Here is a 15159-nt window from a genome sequence, read left to right as displayed (position 1 = left end):
GTCAGCCTCAAATTCCATGGTCAGTAAAAGGAAAAAAAATATTCAAAGGTAATTTTTCACACATTCAGTACATATAATATGATCAGAGCAATGCTTTTTAAAAAGCATGCAGAGGCATAGCTAAAAATTATATAGAAAATAAAATATAAAGGACTATTTTTTAAACACATGATTAATCCACAAAAAGGCAGAAAAGGATGAGTAATTGAACAAATAACAAACATCAAGATGATACAATTAAAACCTATCAGATCAATAATTATAATTAAATAAGATGGAGGCTGGCAAGATGGCTGAATAAAAAAAGCTCCTATCTGCAGCTCCCAGCAAGATCAATGCAGAAGGCAGGTGATTTCTGCATTCCAGCAAAGGTACCCAGCTCATCTCATTGGGACTGGTTAGAAAGTGGATGCAGCCCAAAGAGTATGTGCTGAAGCAAAGTGGGACATTGCCTCACCCGGGAAGTGAAAGGAGTCAGTGAACTCTCTCCCCTAGCCAAGGGAAGCCATAAGGGACTGCACCATGAAGAATGGTGCATTCTAGCCCAGATACTATGCTTTTCCAGTGGTCTTCACAACCTGCAGATCAGGAGATTCCCTCAGGTGCACACACCACCAGGGCCCTGGGTTTCAAGCACAAAACTGCGTGGCCATTTGGCCAGACACTGAGCTAGCTGCAGGATTATTTTTCATACCCAGTAGCACCTGGAACACCACTGAGACAGAAGGCTTCACTCCCCTAGAAAGGAGGGTGAAGCCATGGAGCCAAGTGGTCTAGCTCAGCAGATCTCAACCCCATGGACCCAGGCAAGCTAAGATCCCCTGGCTTGAAATTCTCACTGCCAGAACAACATCTGAAGTTAACCTGGGGAGCTCCAGCTTGGTGTGGGGAGGGGCATCTGCTATAACTAAGGCTTGAATGGGCAGTTTTTCCCTTACAATGTAAACAAAGCTGCCAGGGAGTTAGAACTGGGCAGAGCCCACCACAGCTCAGCAAAGCCAGACTGCCTCTCTAGATTCCTCCTCTGGGAAGGGCATCTCTGAAAGAAAGTCAGCAGCCCCAATCAGGGGCTGACAGATAAAACTCTCATCTCCCTGGGACAGAGCACTTGGGGGAAGGGACAGCTATGGGTGCAGCTTCAGCAGACTTAAATGTTCCTACCTGCCAGCTCTGAAGAAATCGGCGGATCTCCCAGCACAGCATTCAAGCTCTGTTAAGGGACACACTGCCTCCTGAAGTGGGTCCCTGACCCTGGTGCCTCCTGACTGGGAGAAACCTCCCAGCAGAGGTTGATAGACACCTCATACAGGAGAGTTCTGGCTGGCATCTGATGGGTGCCCCTCTGGAACAAAGCTCCCAGAGAAAGAAACAGGCAGCAATCTTTACAGTTCCTTAGCTAATGCTGGTGATACCCAGAAAAACAGCGTCTGGAGTGGACCTCCAGCAAACTCCAGCAGACCTGCAGCAGAGGGGCCTGACTGTTAGAAGGAAAACTAACAAACAGAAAGGAATAACATCAACATCAACAAAAAGAATGTCCACACAAAACCCCATCTGAAGGTCACCAACATCAAAGACCAAAGGTAGATAAATCCATGAAAAAGAGAGAAAACCCAGTGCAGAAAGGGTGAATAATCCAAAAACAAGAACACCTCTTCTCTTCCAAAGGATCACAACTCCTTACCAGCAAGGGAACAAAACTGAATGGAGAGGGAGTTTGATGAAGTGACAGAAGTAGGCTTCAGAAGATGGGTAATAACAAACTCTCTGAGCTAAAGGAGAATGGTCTAATCCAGTGCAAGGAAGCTAAGAACCTTGGAAAAAAAAAAAAGGTTAGAGGAATTGCTAACTAGAACAACCAGTTTAGAAAAGAACATAAGTGATCTGATTGAGCTGAAAAACACAACACTAGAACTTCATGAAGCATACACAAGTATCGATAGTTGAATCAATCAAGGAAAAGAAAGAGTATCAGAGATTGAAGATCAGCTTAATGAAATAAAACATGAAGTCAAGATTAGAGAAAAAAGAATTAAAAGAACAAACAAAGCCTTCAAGAAATATGGTACTGTGTGAAAAGACCAAACTTACATTTGATTGGTGTACCTTAAAGTGATGGAGAGAATGGAACCAAGTTGGAAAACACTCTTCAGGATATTATCCAGGAGAAAAAAGCCAACCTAGCAAGACAGGCCAACATATAAATTCAGGAAATACAGAGAACACCACAAAGATACTCCTCGAGAAAAGCAATCCCAAGACACATAATTATCAGAGTCAAGAAGGTTGAAATGAAGGAAAAAATATTAAGGGCACCCAGAGACAAAGGTAAGGTAACCACAAAGGGAAGCCCATCCAACTAAAAGTGGATCTCTCTACAGAAACCCTACAAGCCAGAAGAGAGTGGGGGCCAATATTCAACATTCTTAAAGAAAAGAATTTTCAACCCAGAATTTCATATCCACCCAAACTAAGCTTCAGAAGTGAAGGAGAAATAAAATCCTTTACAGAGAAGCAAATGCTAAGGGATTTTGTCACCACCAGGCCTGCCTTACAAGAACTCTTAAAGGCAGCACTAAATATGGAAATGAAAAACCAGTACAAGCCACTGAATAAAACACACCAAATTGTAAAGACCATAAACACTATGGCAACTCTTGGGCAAAATAACCAGCTAGAATAATAATGACAGGATCAAATTCACATATAATAATATTAACCTTAAATGTAAACAGACTAAATGCCCCAATTAAAAGACATAGACTGGCAAATTGGATAGAGTTAAGACCAACCAGTGTGCTGTATTCAGAAGACCCATCTCACATGCAAAGACACACATAGGATCCAAAAAAAAAGGGATAGAGGAATATTTACCAAGCAAACGGAAAGCAAAACAAAAAAAGCAGGGGTTGCAATCCTAGTCTCTGATAAAACAGACTTTAAACCAACAAAGATCAAAAAAGACAACGAAGGGCATTACATAATGACATACTATGCTAAATATAAATGCATCCAATACAGGAGCACCCAGATACATAAAGCAAGTTCTTAGAGACCTACAAAGAGACTTAAGACTCCCACACAATAATAGTGGGAAACGTTAACACCCCACTGTAAATATTAGACAGATCAACAAGACAGAAAATTAACAAGGATATCCAGGACTTGAACTCAGATCTTGACCAAGAAGACCTAATAGACATCTACAGAACTCTCTACCCCAAATCAACAGAACATACATTCTTCTCGGCACCACACCGCACTTATTTTAAAATTGACCACATAACTGGAAGTAAAACACTCCTCAGCAAATGCAAAAGGACAGAAATCATAACAAACAGTCTCTCAGACCACAGTGTAATCAAATTAGAACTCAGGATTAAGAAACTCACCCAAAACCGCACAACTACATGGAAACTGAACAACCCACTCCTTAATGATTATTGGGTAAATAACTAAAAGAAGGGAGAAACAAGTAAGTTCTTTGAAATCAGTGAGAACAAAAACACAACATACTAGAATCTCTGGGACACACCTAAAGCAGTGTTTAGAGGGAAATGTATAGTCCACAAGATAAAGCAGGAAAGATCTAAAATCAACACCCTAATACCACAATTAAAAGAGCTAGAGAAGCAAGAGCAAACAAATTCAAAAGCTAGCAGATGACAAGAAATAACTAAGATCAGAGCAGAACTGAAGAAGATAGAGACCTGAAATCTCTTCAAAAAATCAATGAATCCATGAGGTAGTGTTTAATAAAAACATAGTCCACAGATCAGACTAACAGAGAAGAAAAGAGAGAAGAATCAAATAGAAACAATAAAAAATGATAAAGAGTATATTACCACTGATCCCACAGAAATACAAACTATCATCAGAGAATACCATAAACACCTCTATACAAATAAACCAGTAAATCTAGAAGAAATGGATAAATTCCTGGACACATACACCGTCTCAAGACTAAAACAGGAAGAAGTCGAATCCCTGAATAGATCAATAACACATTCTGAAATTGAGGCAGTAATTAATAGCCTATCAACCAAAAGAAGCCCAGGACCAGACAGATTCACAGCCAAATTCGACCAGAGGTACAAAAAAGAGCTGGTACCATTCCTTCTGAAACTATTCTAAACAATAGAAAAAGAGGGACTCCTCTCTAACTCATCTTATGAGGCAAGCATCGTCCTGATACCAAAACCTGGCAGAGACACAACAAAAAAAGAAAATCTCAGGCCACTATCCCCAATGAACATCAATGTGAAAATCCTCAATAAAATACTGGCAAAACCAAATCTAGCAGCACATCTACAAGCTTATCCACCACGACAAAGCTGGCTTCATCCCAGGGACGCAAGGCTTGTTTAACATACTCAAATCAAAAAAAGAAATCCAACACATAAGCAGAACGAATGACAAAAACCACGATTACCTCAATAGATGCAGAAAATGCCTTCGATAAAATTCAATATCCCTTCTTGTTAAAAACTCTCCATAAACTAGGTATTGATGGAATGTATCTCAAAATAATAAGAGCTATTTATGCCAAACCCACAGCCAATACTATACTGAATGGGCAAAAACTGGAAGCATTCCCTTTGAAAACCAGCACTAGACAAGGAATCCCTCTGTCACCACTCTTATTCAACATAGTATTGGAAGTTCTGGCCAGGGCAATCAGGCAAGAGAAAGAAGTACAGGGTATTCAAGTAGGAAGGGAGGAAGTCAAATTGTCTGTTTGCAGATGACATGATTGTATATTTAGAAAAACCGCATCACCTCAGCCCCAAATCTCCTTAAGATGATAAGCAACTTCAGCAAAGTCCTAGAATACAAAATCAATGTGCAAAAATCACAAGCATTCCTATACACCAATAACAGATAAACAGAAAGCCAAATCATGAGCAAACTCCCATTCACAATTGCTACAAAGAGAATCAAATACTTAGGAATACAACTTAGAAGGGATGTAAAGGACCTCTTCAAGGAGAACTACAAACCGCTGCTCAAGGAAATAAGAGAAGACACAAACAAATGGAAAAACATCCCATGCTCAAGGATAGGAAGAATCGATATCATGAAAATGAACATACTGCCCAAAGTAATTTACAGGTTAAATGCTATCCCTATCAAGCTACCATTGACTTTCTTCACAGAATTAGAAAAAAATTACTTTAAATTTCATATAGAACCAAAAAAGAGCCTGCATGGCCAAGACAATCCTAAGCAAAAAGAACAAAGCTGGAGGTATCACTCTACCTGACTTCAAACTGTACTACAAGGCTACAGTAACCAAAACAACATGGTACAAATACCAAAACAAATATAGAGACTAATGGAACAGAATAGAGGCCTCAGAAATAATACCACACATCTACAACCATCTGATCTTTGAAAAACCTGACAAAAACAAGCAACGGGGAATGGATTCCCTATTTAATAAATGGTGCCGCGAAAACTGGCTAGCCATATGCAGAAAACTGAAACAGGACCCCTTCCTTATACCTTACACAAAAATTAACTCAAGATGGATTAAAGACTTAAACATAAGACCTAAAGCCATAAAAACCCCAGAAGAAAATCTAGACAATACTATTCAGGATACAGGCATGGGCAAAGACTTCATGACTAAAACACCAAAAGCAATGGCAACAAAGCCAAAATTGACACAGGATCTAATTAAAGAGCTTCTGCACAGAAAAAGAAAACATCATCAGAGTGAGCAGGCAACCTACAGAATGGGAGAATATTTCTGCAAACTATCCATCTGACATAGGGCTAATATGCAGAATCTCAAGGAACTTAAACAAATTTACAAGAAAAAAACCATCAAAAAGTGGGCAAAGGATAAAAACAGACATTTCTCAATAGAAAACATTTATGCAGCCAAAAAACTTGAAAAAAATATCATCACTACTGGTCATTAGAGAAATGAAAAGAAAAATCACAATGAGATACCTTCTCACACCAGTTATAATGGCAATCATTAAAATATCAGAAAACAATAGGTGCTGGCAAGACTGCGAAGACATAGAAACACTTTTACACTGTTGATGGTAATGTAAATTAGTTCAACCATTGTGGAAGACAGTATGGTGATTCCTCAAGGATCTAAAACCAGAAATACTATTTGACCCAGCAATCCCATTACTGGGTATATACTCAAGGGAATATAAATCATCTACTATAAAGACACATGCACATGTATGTTTACTGTAGCACTATTTACAATAGCAAACTCATGGAACCAAGCCAAATGCCCACTAATGATAGACTGAATAAAGAAAATGTGGCACATACACACTATGGAATACTATGCAGTTATAAAAATGAGTGAGATCATGTCCTTTGCAGGGACATGGATGAAGCTGGAAACCATTATTTTCAGCAAACTAACACAGGAAAAGAAAACCAAATACCACGTGTTCTCACTCATAAGTGGGAGCTGAACAATAAGAACACATGGACACAGGAAGGGGAACATCACACACCAGGCCTTGTTGTGGGGTGGGAATGAGGGGGAGCGAAATTAGAGGATGGGTCAATAAGTGTAGCAAACCATGATGGCACACATATACCTATGTAACAAACCTGCATATTCTACACATGTACCCCCCCTCGCCTTTTTTTTTTAGAAGAAATAAAGGCGGAAAAAACGAAAAGAGGTACAAATATTAGCAAAGCATTAGCAAAATGGCCTTTTACATCATATACAAATATTTATAGTCTTCTTATATTCTGCCAATAACCTTACAGAAAATATTAGAGGAGAAAGAATATAGGAATATGTAGAAGAGTACGTTGAAATAAACAGGAATGCTTAAGACTATATGGAAATATCCCCTTTATCATTTTTATAGTATCTATTCATTCTCTCTTTTCTTTTTTATTAGTCTGGCTAGTGGTCTATTTATTTTGTTGATCTTTTCAAAAAACCAGCTCCTAGATATATTGATATTTTGAAGGGATTTTTGGTGTCTCTATCTCCTTCAGTTCTGCTCTGATCTTAGGTATTTCTTGTCTTCTGCTAGCTTTTGAATTTGTTTGATCTTGCTCCTCTAGCTCTTTTAATTGTGATGATAGGGTGTCGATTTAGATTTTTCCTTATTTCTCACATGGGCATTTAGTGATAAAGGGGATATCACCACCGATTCCACTGAAATACAAACTACCATCAGAGATTACTACAAACAACTCTATGCACATAAACCAGTAAATCTAGAAGAAATGGATAAATTCCTTAACACTTACACCCTCCTAAGACTAAACCAGGAAGAAGTTGAATCCCTGAACAGACCAAAAACAAGGACTGAAGTCGAGGCAGCAATTAATAGCCTACCAACCAAAAAAAGTCCACGTTCAGAGGGGTTCACAGCTGAATTCTACCAGATGTACAAAGAGAAGCTGGTGCCATTCCTTCTGAAACTATTCCAAATAATAGAAAAAGAGGGAATCCTCCCTAACTCATTTTATAAGACCAACATCATCCTGATACCAAAACCTGGCAGAGACACAACTAAAAAAGAAAATTTCAGGCCAATATCCATGATGAATATCGATGCAAAAATATTCAATAAAATACTAGCAAACTGCATGCAACAGCACGTGAAAAAGCTTATCCATCACAATCAAGTAAGCTTCATCCCAGGGATGCAAGGCTGGATCAACATATGCCAATCTATAAACATAATCCATCACATAAACAGAACCAAAGACAAAAACGGCATGATTATCTCCTCTCAAGATGCAGAGAAGGCCTTAGACAAAATTCAATAGCCCTTTATGCTAAAAACCCTCAATAAACTAGGTATCGATGGAACATATCTCAAAATGATAAAAGCTATTTACGGCAAACCCACGGCCAATATCATACTGAATGGGCAAAAACTGGAAGCATTTCCTTTGAAATCTGGCACTAGACAAAGGTGCCCTCTCTCACCACTCCTATTCAATATAGTATTGGAAGTTCTAGCCAGAGCAATCAGGCAAGAAAAAGAAATAAAGGCTATTCAATCAGGAAAACAGGAAGTCAAATTGTCTCTATTTGCAGATGACATGATTGTATATTTAGAAGACCCCATCATTTCAGCCTAAAACCTCCTTAAGATGATATGCAACTTCAGCAAAGTCTCAGGATGCAAAATCAATGTGCAAAAATCACAAGCATTGCTATACATCAATAACAGACAGAGAGCCAAATCATAAGTGAACTCCCATTCACAACTGATACAAAGAGAATAAAATACCTAGGGATATACTAACAAAGGAAGTGAAGGACCTCTTCAAGGAGAACTACAAACCACTGCTCAAGGAAATAAGAGAGAACACAAACAGACGGAAAAATATCCCATGCTCATGGTTAGGAAGAATCAATACTGTGAAAATGGCCATACTGCCCAAAGTAATTTACAGTTTCAATGCTATCTCCATCAAGCTACCATCAACCTTCTTCACAGAACTGGGAGAAAACACTTTAAATTTCACAGGGAACCAAAAGAAAGCCCACATAGCCAAGACAATTCTAAGCAAAAAGAACAAAGGTGGAGGCATCACGCTAACAGACTTCATATTATACTACAAGGCTACAATAATCAAAACAGCATAGTACTGGTACCAAAACAGAGATATAGACCAGTGGAACAGAACAGAAGTCTCAGAAGCAATGTCACACATCTACAACCATCTGATCTTTGATAAAACTGACAAAAACAGGCTATGGGGTAAGGAGTCCCTGTTCAATAAATGGTGTCAGGAAAACTGGCTAGCCATGTGCAGAAAGCTAAAATTGGACCCCTTCCTAACACCTTACACTAAAATTAACTCCAGATGGATTAAAGATTTAAGCATAAGACCTAACACCATAAAAACCCTAGAAGAAAACCTATACCATTCAGGTCATAAGGATAGTCAAGGACTTATGACTAAAACACCAAAAGCATTGGCAACAAAAGCCAAAATAGACAAATGGGATCTAATTAAACTTCAGAGTTTCTGCACAGCAAAAGAAACAATCATTAAAGTGAACTAGCAACCAACAGACTGGGAAAAAATTTTTGCAATCCATCCATCTAACAAAGAGCTAATATCCAGAATCTACAAAGAACTAAAGCAGATTTACAAGAAAAAAAAAAATAACCCCATCAAAAAGTGGGCGAAGGATATGAACAGACACTTTTCAAAAGATGTTTATGCGGCCAACAAACATATGAAAAAATGTTCAACGTCACTGGTCATTAGAGAAATGCAAATCAAAACCACATTGGTGAGTTGGGCTATGGCTATAGCAGTAGAGAGAAAGATTACAGATATGTTTTGGAGTATTAATTGAAGGAAGTAGGTAATTGATTAGATAATGTGTGTAAGGTAGAATGAGATGTAAAGAGAATACACCAGGTTGAGCAACGTGGTGGATGTTGGTGCCGATCTATGAAGCAGTAGAGAAGATACTGATTTAGGAGAAATTATCATTTCCATTTTTAAATTGTTGAGTTTCAGGTACCCACAAAATATCCAGGTGAAGATATTGAAGATTAACTGGAGAAATCTGTCTAGTGTTCAGGAGAAAAACTGAGACTGGAGTTATGAATTAGGAGATTAATGATTTCAGGGATGGAGTAGTTTTTGCAATAAGGATATGGCCATAGAAATATGTGGCAAGTGTACTGGAGAAAGACACAGAAGATGAGAGAATCAAAGGTCTGTGGGGCTGGTTGTTCAATGGCTCTTCTATGTCCTTGGCGCTGGGATGGAGAGGAACATTTAGCCTGGAGTGACCAGAGGTGGTTAGATAACTAGCTTTAATAGAGCCAAGTGATACAAATATCAGAGCATGGGTTTTCTCAGGAAAGTCGAGAAATGCAATTCAGAAGAGGTATGGGGGAATGAAGAGAATATTAATTTATTTGACCACCAAAGTAATTGAAGTATGGCAGAAAATGCAGCTTCTGTTTCAAAGAAGATGTGGCTTGGGGAAGAATCAGAATTTGCATAAGAGGAAATTTAGGGCCAGATCCCTTTCAGTGACTTGGGAGGATGGAGGACATTTGGGAGTTTTTATATCATTGAATAGGAAAGAGAACTAGCCAGGCTTATGAAGGATGGGAGAAATTTGGGATTGGGTAAAGGAGAAGAACAGCATATTGCTATAGTGATCAGAGGTGTAAGAGGGGACAAGAGGAGTTTATGTTTCAGTCAGTTGACCATGGAAAACACAGCTATGACCATACTGCTGATAGCTTCTTGGATGATGACACGCCTTCAGGCCTCATGGCATTCAGGCTATTATAATTTTTTAAATGGGGTATTGGCAAAAATAAATGTACAGTATGTTCTATCGTGCTGTAATCTTGGACTGCATTCTCAGGAAACATGAGTCATACTGAATATAATTTATTTTAAAAATTTTAGGCTGGGTGTGGTGGCTCATGCCTGTAATCCAAGCACTTTGGAGGCCAAGGCAGGCAGATTACCTGAGGTTGGGAGCTCAAGGCCAGCCTGACCAACATGGTGAAACCCCATCTTTATAAAAAAATTAATTAATTAATTAATTTTAAAAAATTTATGTATAAGACATCATGGTTATATATTTCCCTTTGAATATTTATTGTGAATATGTAGTATTTTGTTACATTTCAAGTCTATCTCAAAAATAGATTTTAATGAGAAATTGTATCACAAACTAATAGTATAATGAAGTACTTTTACGAACTTCGCCTCTACTGAAGCTGAAATATAGCATAATTTGGTAGTTAATTAATGTGGCTTATTAATACATTGCTATAATAAGTACATTATGTTATTTCTGTGGGACACTGTGTATAGTGTGAGTCAGTTCCCAGGAAATATATTTAGCATTTACAGATTGTGGAATGACTGTTTTACATTAAATAAATAAAAGATCTTAGGTGATGTAATTTTTATTTCCATTTTTAGAAGAAATAGCTAAAACTGTCTTTCCATTGTTTTGAAATTTGCTTCCTTACTCAGTGATATATAATGTATACACACACATGAAAATGTATCTATGTATACAGTCTATCTAGGTTAACCATCCATGGGTACTTGTATACCTGTGTATTTTGCATTTGCATGTAGTGTTGTATTAATGTCAATATGGGCTAGTTGGTTGATAGTGTTAAGATCTTCTGCATGCTTATCGTCTTCCCCCATTATGTTTTCTATGAATTACTGAGAAAGTGGTGTTAATACTTTCACCGATCATTGTGCCCTTGCCTATTTCTCTTTTGGTTGTGTTGACTTTTGCTTCATCTTACATTTAGGATTTTATGTCTTCCTGATGAATGACCTTTTCCCATTATGAAACATCCCTAATATCCTGAAGTCTGTATTGTCTGAGGTTAATGTAGCCATACCAGTGTTCTTATGCTAACCATTTGCATGGTATACTTTTTTCATATTTTACTTTCAATGTATCTGTGGCTTTATATTTAAAGAGAAGCTTGTGCAGATGGCATATATTTGAATCTTCCAGTCCAGCAGTCCACTCCTTTTATTTAGTATTCACTTGTATTTAATTATTATTATTATTATTTTAATTATACTTTAAGTTCTGGGATACATGTGCAGAACGTTCAGGTTTGTTACATAGGTATATATGTGCCATGACGGTTTTGCTGCACCCATCAACCTGTCATCTACATTAGGTATTTCTCCTAATGTTATCCTTCCACTAGCCCCCAACCCCCAACAGGCCCTGATGTGTGATATTCCCCACCCTGTGTCCATGTGTTCTCATTGTTAAACTCCCATTTATGAGTGAGAACATGTGGCATTTGGTTTACCGTTCCTGTGTTAGTTTGCTGAGAATGATGGTTTCCAGCTTCATCCATGTCCCGGCAGAGGACATGAACTCATCCTTTTTTTATGAATGAATAGTATTCCATGATGTGTATGTGCCACATTTTCTTTATCCAGTCTATCATTGATGGGCATTTGGGTTGGTTCCAAGTCTTTCCTATTGTGAATAGTGCTGCAAGATAATCCTTTAGTTATGTACCCAGTAATGGGATTGCTGGGTCAAATGGTATTTCTGGTTTTAGATCCTTGAGGAATCGCCACACTATCTTCTACAATGGCTGAATTAATTTACATTACCACCAACAGTGTAAAAATGTTCCTATTTCTCCACATCCTCTCCAGCATCTGCTGTTTCTTTTAATAATCGCCATTTTAACTGGCATGCGATAGTATCTCATTGTGTTTTTGATGTGCATTTCTCTAATGACCAGTGATGATGAGCTTTTTTTCATGTTCTTTGTCTGAATAAATGTCTTCTTTCGAGAAATGCCTGTTCATATACTTCACCCACTTTTTGAGGGAGTTGTTTTCTTTTTCTTGTAAATTTGTTTAAGTTCCTTGTAGATTCTGGGTATTAGCCCTTTGTCAGAGGGATTGCAAAAATTTTCTCCCATTCTGTGGCTTGAAATTCTCACTGCCAGCTGGTCGCCTTTCCTACTGGGAGTTCAGTAGGCTTAAGCAGATTCCATCTGAAAGGCTGTAAGACTCTGCGTGTTTCGGTATTGAGACACTAGGCCCCAGTGGCCTGGATTTTCAAGTGGGATCTTCTGATCCATGGGTTGCACAGTTCTATGGAGAAAGAACACTTTCCCCTGCTGGGTGGCATGCTCATTCACTGCCTCCCTTTGCTGGGGGGAGAAGGTTTTCCTCCCCTGTGTAGCTCTCAGGTGGGCCGCTGTACTACCCTGCCCTTCCTTCTGTCCATGGGTCATGCCAGCCTTCTAGTCAATTTTGATGAGAGAACCTGGATACCTTGGTTGCCAGTGAAGGATTCACACGCTTATTATGGTTTTTTTTGATAAGGGCCTCCAAGCCCTGCTGCTTCTACTCAGACATCTTGGCCCCACCACTCCTACTATTTTTACCTTCTTTCCTTTTCTTAATGAATTGTATTGAAACACGAGAATATAGTTATTTAATATAGAACTTTACGTGTTTCTGACTATAACATGTATGCCTACAGTATTTCCCCATTATAGTATTTACAATTCATATTTTATTAGGAATTTTTAAAAAGAAATTATACCTTTGCTATATCTTTCAAGATAATATTTTTTATTATTGATGTGATGAATGATATTAGTAGATCTGTTATTACTGATCCATAATTTCATTCTTAAAGTAAACCTTACTCAGTATATTATTATTTTACTATATGGTATCAGTCAAATTTCTCCATATTGTCTCTTTTAGTTTATGTTTTTTCTGCCTTTCCTGTGAAAGTACTGCCCATTCTAAGATTTTAAAAGCTAAAAACTTCCACAAATGGAAAAATAAACACTGTAACAAAAAATATATTGTCAGACTAGGAAAATATGTAACAGATATAACAGACAAATAATCAAAATCTCTCATATACACTTTGATAAGAAAAACCAAACTGAAAAGGGAAAAAGATTATAAACAGGAAATTTACAGAAGAATACACACAATATAAATAGAAAACCCAATTGTTTTTCCTTCTCATTCATACTCAACACAGAATACTTCACCTCTAGTTACCAAAGTAGGGGAGGGTTCCCACTTCCAACATTGACCAGTTCTATAACACCAGCTGGATCTCCTACAATTTAATCCAATTCTGATAATATATCCCTAGAGTTAGCATCAAATCCCATGGGTTAAGGGCTCAATTCCTCGAGATTGCCTCCACTTCAGATATTAATCAAAAGCCTTGATTGTGACCAGTACTTTTGTCTGACCAGCTATACATTGCCAGGGTGGGAAGTGGTGGGAGCACGACCCTCTCCTCAGGGTTGATTAATTTGCTAGAGCAACTCACATAACTCAGGAAAACACATTTACAAGTTTATTAATAAAGAATATAATAGACACAGATGAAGAGATATACAAGGCAAAGTATTTGGGAAGGGGTATGAAGCTTCCATGCCCTCTTGAGGGCACATCACCCTCCCAACACCACATTTTCCATACCCTGGAAGTTCTCTGAACCCTGCAGCTAGGGGATTTTTACAAAGGCTTCATCACATAGTCATTGAGATTATTCACTCAATCTCTAGCCCTTCCCCCTTCCTAGGAGAAAGGAGTTAGAACTGAAAGTTCCAAGCTTCTAATCATAGCTTAGTCTTTCTGGTGGCCAGCCTCTATCCAGGAGCCCACTAAGAGTCATCTCATTAGAACAAATAGAATCCTATCACCTAAGAAGTTCCAAGGGATTAGGAGCTGTGTGTCAGGAGCCAGGATAGAAGGTCAATTATTAGAACAAGAGATACATGTAGAACGCCTATCATTCAAGAAATTAAAAGGTTTTAGGAGCTCTGTGCCAAAAACTAGGGGTAGAGACCTATATCTAATTATTTCTCACACATGCTCATATACAAGTATGTATATTATTAATTTGAAGAAAAAAATGAGATGATAAAACACATGCAGTGTTGGCCATTCACTGTCACACACTGTTAGAGGAACTATAAATTCATATTATCTTTTGGGAGGTTACTTTTGCATCTTCAACCAAACATTTCACTCTAAACCTTCCACAATTTTAATTCCCCCCTGAAGAACCTCTCCTACAGATTACTGATGTTCCCACAGAATGTACATCTTCACTACAGCACTGTTAACTAGCACAACATTGGAACCAACCTAAATATCTACAAATGAAAAATGGTTTAATAAATTAACACTGTAATACCACATAGCTATTTGAAAAGAGAGATTTCAACGTAATGGCCTAAAAAGATGTTCATGATGAAGTGAAAAAAACTGAATAATAAAACTTTTGACATTTAATATATAAATAGAAGTACGATATAAAAGGATTTGCACCACACTGTTAAAAGTGGTTATCATTGGAGATGAGTCTGAGAGAGCTTAGGGTCAAATTTTCAACTTTTACTTTACATATATGTCTTTTTTTAGCAAGGATATAGATGATTTTTTAAATTTTCTCTTAAATTTTGTTTCAGTTTTTTAAAATTAAATAATCTGGCGTCTTTAATTTGCTAGATTTACATAAGATTTCTATATGTCTAGTCTTAAGTGAGACGAGTCTGTACGGTTTTTGGTGGGGGTGTGTGTGTGTGTGTGTGTGTGTGTGTGTGTATCTTTGTCCTGTGTCTGCAGGGTTTTTGGTGTGTGTGTGTGTGTGTGTGTGTGTGT

The 15159-nt window shown here is 37.9% G+C and overlaps 1 protein-coding gene across 4 annotated transcripts in view; it reads right to left on the bottom strand.

Annotated features, from left to right (window-relative positions):
- CCDC181 (coiled-coil domain containing 181) overlaps window positions 1–15159 on the bottom strand; it is a 41189-nt gene that overhangs the window by 11829 nt on the left and 14201 nt on the right. The gene's annotated exons all lie outside the window — the stretch shown is intronic.

This window comes from Sapajus apella, unplaced genomic scaffold (genome assembly GCF_009761245.1).
Source record: "Sapajus apella isolate SASKATOON/1434 unplaced genomic scaffold, GSC_monkey_1.0 scaffold25, whole genome shotgun sequence".
Classification (NCBI taxonomy): Eukaryota; Metazoa; Chordata; class Mammalia; order Primates; family Cebidae; genus Sapajus; species Sapajus apella.
The sequence above is the reverse complement of the archived record's forward strand: the minus strand, read 5'-3'. Positions and strand labels throughout refer to the sequence as shown.